This window comes from Rhagoletis pomonella, unplaced genomic scaffold (genome assembly GCF_013731165.1).
Source record: "Rhagoletis pomonella isolate Grant_MI unplaced genomic scaffold, Rhpom_1.0 Rhpom_scaffold_00001, whole genome shotgun sequence".
Taxonomy (NCBI): domain Eukaryota; kingdom Metazoa; phylum Arthropoda; class Insecta; order Diptera; family Tephritidae; genus Rhagoletis; species Rhagoletis pomonella.
Window position 1 is genome coordinate 31349596 of NW_023458555.1, and position 6000 is coordinate 31355595.

Below are 6000 nucleotides of genomic sequence, written 5' to 3' on the forward strand. Positions count from 1 at the left end.
TCCGCGTTAAAAAAGTATCTGCTTAAAAAATCCTGCTCGCCTCTCAGCCAAAGCTGGGCAACTGTAGAAGAAGTGCTCGACTGTTTCTTCCTCTTCCTAATCTCTGCTACTTCTGTAATATTAATGGGGGAATATTTCTAATGTCGAAATAGCTAACGATCGATTACACAAGCCATGACCATCCAAATGTCCTCTCTTCCTAGGCTATAATAGCCTAGTTGTTGTACAAGTGGGCCCACTAGCCATGACTTATTGACCTCTTGAATAATGGTTTCCATGGGTATCCCAATTTTACCTCTATTTTTACACAGTGGAAAATTGGTAACTTTCCTGGTTAGCTCATCGGCCCTGCGATCTCCGAGAATATATTAATCGTAGTTCTCGTAGCGGCATGTTTATTAAGGTATACGTGTAAAAATTTTGTTATCTCCTTATCCATGGTATTGGTATTTGCCACTCTCTTCTTGATCGGATGCTCGTCCTAAAGAGTCTATCTAAAGTGGGTCCGAGTCGGTTTATTGGTTACAATATGTCACGTGCAGAATTCTTAGCGGTTGCCCCCAGGGTGGTATGCTTTCCACTTTGCTTTGGTACCTGTATTGTGAATTGGTAAAACTGTATTGTGAATTTAAATGAATGTCCCATAACATGACTCTCCGATAGTAGTTTGTACGAAAACGCAACGAACACTGAATTTTATTAACCCACGATGTATTCTATCTTTCTTGTTATTAACCATTGGTTTAATGACAATTAAAGCTGTGCTGTACTCCCAAAGGAGTCACAATTCAGATTTCTGGGAATAATTCTTGATGTCAAACTATCAAGGGAGTCTCACATTGAGCATAATATCTTCAAGGCCTTAGTAGCGGTATTTTGCCAAAAGGTGGGGTCTGTCACCAAAGAGTATCCTCTGGATCTACACCGCAATGGTCAGCCGCTATGTCAGTCACGGATCTTTGGTTTGAGAAATCTGCTTGCCAAACTTCAAAGGACAGTCGCTGTATGCCGTACGGGACGCTTTTACACAAAACCTTGTGTCGCTCTTGATGGTCTGCTGCACTTACTATTACCTTGAATATTTGTAACGCCGCACGAAGAAACACACCTTAGTGTCTTTTGGGAAATTTTACGGGACGGCCTAAAGAAAAAATAGAAAATCGAATTTTCGGACGCTAAGGTGAGTTTTTCGTGCGGCGCCACATTTGTATGTGGGGAGGCCCAAACGGCTACCTGCAGGATTAAGAGAATTCGATACTGAGTGACACGATGGAGATCCCTCCCGGATATCTATAAACAAGTGCTTTCCATCATTACCTTTGCAAAGGAGATTCAAAAATATCGAATCCTATTAGGTGAGACTTCAGGCCACTTGTGGGTCTGTTGATTGGTCACTCCTTGTGGCATAAACACCTGACTGTTACAGGCATACGGACTAGCTAGTATCTAATTCGTATAACTTAAAGGTTCTTACAGAATACTTTTGTGGTAGCAAAGATTAAATGCCTAGTCAAAAAATTATATGTACATATGTATAATTTTTTCATAAGAGTTTCCCTAAACGAACTCACTGTTCATTATAACGTTGACGACGTTGGTTGTCTCGATTCGAGAATGCCTATTCAATTCGTTTTTCTTCTGTCGCCATTTTCTGTTTTCGCATTTTCGTGCTAATTTCCCGTTTACATTTTTTTTATTGAAATTTATTCTTCGAAAGCTGGCTCGCTTCCTACTGCTCTTCGAAAGTTGTTTGCTCACTCGAATACAGCTGAGATTCGAATTGTGTCGCCAACAATGGCGCCATGATGTTTACCGTATGGATAGAGCCATGTTTCTACGGCATTTTCCAGTTAGATATACATATTTTTATTATGGCAAGGTAGTTTCGATTTTTTAATTTTATTTGCTTTCGCCATGTCTGTGGGTTGATACCCAACTTGGTGTCATATTTTCAGTAATTTTCCTACTGCATGTACATACTATATGTATGCATGCATATGTGCGCATATAGTATTTACATACATACAAACATACATACATACGTATCTACATATAAGCGGATTTTGAACTTTTCGTACATCACAATTTTTATCTACAAAAGTGCTGTTTATCATGATAAAAACAATACACAAGCCAAAAACCACTCGCTCTCTCTCTCTTCGTCAGCGATGATTTTTTCTGCCGTTTGCAAGCATTTTAAAATCAAATATGTACAATTGGAAACAAAAAAAGAAATTGTTTAAAATTGTTGTTGTTTGAGGTTGAATTAAAAAAAATTATCTGTTTATCTTTCCCCTATTTTAAACTACATTATTCTATGCAATAAGTACAGAAATTAAGTTATTTTAAATAGAATAGAATTTCATTATCAGCTTTACTGATAAAGTTAAGATTTTGAACACATACTTGCGGAATCTATAACTTGGTTATAAATAAATCAATTGACTCGTTTATCAAAACATTTACATGCATATGCACATTAGGCATATGACTTTTTTCTAAAATTAAATATACATAAAGGGAAGAGGATGAGACCTGTTAAAAAACCAACAAAAATAACATCTTTTTTTTTTAAATTTGGTAAAAAAATCCCGCGGGAGCTCCTAGAAAAAAATTTGTACTGGAAAAAAAATGTACATATATAATATGTATGTATGTATATGAAAAATTCCACCCCAACCGAATTATGGCTGTGACCAGTGTTGCCAAATTTAAAGGAAAACTGTAAATTTCCGGGAAAAAAACTATATTTTCGACCAAAAACTGTAATTTAAAAAAATGGAGAGAGTTTTCAAGAAAATTAAGTTTTTTTTTAAATTTTATTAAACATAAATATGTACATAACAAAAAGCGATTTACTTAAAATAAAATAAAATAAACCGTTTATATTATACTACTTAACTAAACAAAAATATATTTTATGAAATGAACGTTTAAATCAAATTTGGTGTTTTTATTTTTCGTAATCGGCTGTGTTAATTTTTTGAGCATTTAATTCGATACCTCAAATTTAGTACTTACTGAAGAAGTATTTTTTTTGAAGTTATCTATAGTTCTTAAAATACATAGTACCGCTGAAATCATTTTTTTTTTCAACTGCGGAAATACAGCTTCTTCATCGTCCCCTTTTATATAATTTTTCCTTTTTTATTTAACTCGAAAGATAAATTTTTATTCATTCGATTTAATCGGAAATTTCGAAAATAAAACTGTAATTTGTACCGGATGGTAATTTAAAGCTAATATTAAAATCTGACAACATTGGCTGCGACCAAATAGGGATCAAAATCATGGAGGTGATGAATTTAGTTGCAGTAGAAACAAATATTAAAATATTTTATCATTAAATTAATTTTTTACTGTTAGTTATTAGAATAGGGCGGCGTCAATTTAATTTATAACCGAGTAGAGCATGAATTGGCACATTTTCGAGTTTTAAGCGAAAAGTACTGAATGATGAACTAGAAATGTGATTTTGGGAACGTTTTTAAATCGAAAAAAAAAAACACCAGATATATCCGAAATTTATGTAGTTTAATGCATTTTGTACAGCTAACAATTGTAGGAGTTTTTATTTATTTCCGAAAAATCTCAAAAATTTTTTTTTTATATAGTCATAGTCTAGATAAAGTCGACTCTGAAGTTATTCTATTTAAAGATAATTTGCAATATTAAAGACTTCGTTATGCAGAAGTTCGTTAAAGAGAAGTTTGACTGTACGTGAAAAATTAAAGTATTAGACGATTTAAAAACTCCCTGCAGTAAAGTTAACCACTCCTAGTCCTACATACGCACAATGTACATCATGTATAAAATAAAGTATCTATCTGTATGAATTCAGAATGAAAACATGCCAGTTTATCCTGTTATAAACATACATACATATGTCTGTAAGTCTTTTTTTGAAACTACCATTGGCAGAAGGGTTGTTAAGGGGATGCTTGATGGGATGTTTTGTCTAAAGGTAAGTATGTATGTATGTAGGTAACATATAATACGAAACATGCAATTCGAAAAAGTTTTGAGTTCGTGTTTGTTGCACATACAAATTAGTATTTGAATAGAGCATCACAAATAAGGAAAGTGTTGGAAAGTATGTACTTATTGCGCTGCGCAAAATATGTAGTTTACTACTGATTTTATTCAATAGGTGAGTGTATTTTTTAAAGTTAAAAAAAAAAAAATGATCTTATAGTAAAACTGATGTACATACACACACACATGTACTATGCCTTAATCAAGCTTAGTATACAGCTCTAAAGAAAAACTAAAAATTCATATGTAACAGAAAACTATTAATTATAATAAATCGAAATTATTCAATATATAATAAATCGATAGTTAAGCATGTATATCGATAATAATATCGACAATTATGCCTATACAAATACGAAATACCACTTAATATCTATCAGTTTATCAGGTTGACATCGACTATGCATTCGATAAATTTATCGATAACTACAAAATATATATAATTTTTACTTTTATTTCTTAACTTAATTCGTTTGAAGTTTCTATTGTGTCATTTTGTATTAAACTGATAAAATATGAATAACCGATAACGAAATGTATCGTTAGTAACAAAAAGGTTTAATAAAAAACATCGGTAATAACATCAAAAATAACATTAACCTTAATGATGTTGCTAGTGATACTGGCACCCGTAATGAAGCGATATTAAATATAGAGAAATCGATAGTTATGCAAGTATAGCGATAATAATATCGATAATTATACTTATAATCGATAACGATTCCGATTAAAAGACTGACAATTGATGTCGAATTCTATAAATTTAAAATATATATTTTTTACTTTTATTTTAATTCGTTTGAAGTTTTTATTGTGTCATTATTTAGATATAACTAACATTTAAGCGAATCGAGGTTAATTAAATAAAATATAATCTCAAATTTAAACATTTTTGTTTTTTTTTTAAAGAAAGGTAAGCTTATTTAACAAAAAGTTTATTTTTATAAAAAAAAACAAGTAAAAGCTCAAAACCACGTCAATGGGAAACCAAATGATGACAAAGCTCAGAAAACAAATGCGAAGCGTTCAGTGGCTCAAACTAACGCTGTGGCAACTGCATAATACGAACAAAGAATGGCAAATTAATACATTTTACACAAGCATACATACATATGCATGTAGATACATGCATGTCAAGCTAGGTAGTAACTAAATAGTTACTGAAAATAGAGAACGCTGAAACAAGAATTCAAAAATGGTATTGACTTGGCGAAAAACCGGTTCGAAAACTGCTAAAAAATCCGACTAAACTAAATTAAAATGAAAGAAGAAAAACATGTACGAAATCAGCGAACGAATGGTTCGGAGAAGCGTTTCGAAGTCAAGTTATGAACTGAATTGAACCGTGGATAAAAGAGCAAGCGTCTGAAAGACGGCAGATATCAGAGAAAGAGTGAGCACAGCGAGGCTGAGAATAAGAGCTTAGAACGAATCTTTGCAGAAGATACCGGTAGATTTAGAAATAAAAAAAAAGAATACGAATAAAAAAAAATCTGTACGACAATCTGATATGTTTATATGTTTGTGTATACAACCGAAATACATATGTAAACATATGAATATGCCTGTATGTGTGTTTCTACGCCCATCGAGTCAACGAGTCATCGTTCGAATAAAATGCGCAAGCTAGAAAAAGTTTTGAGATACACAGTTGAATAAACTTTGAGCCGAATATGTCCATAGAAAAATTTTTAATTTCATATGCACACTTCCCACATCCATACATACAAAGTATATATACATATGTAGACTTAAAATATGCTGGCAACCCGAATAAACGAAACTGTATGTATTTCGAAAACTAAGCATAAGCCACACGCTTTGAATAGTTTCTAAAATTAATGAAGACTGCGTAAAAGGAAGGGAGTGGGAAGATTATAAAATTATTAAAAAAAATAAAAAATCGAGGCCAAACGATTTTTTAATATTTACAGTTACATGAAAGCTGGGTGTAGTTATTGGCAA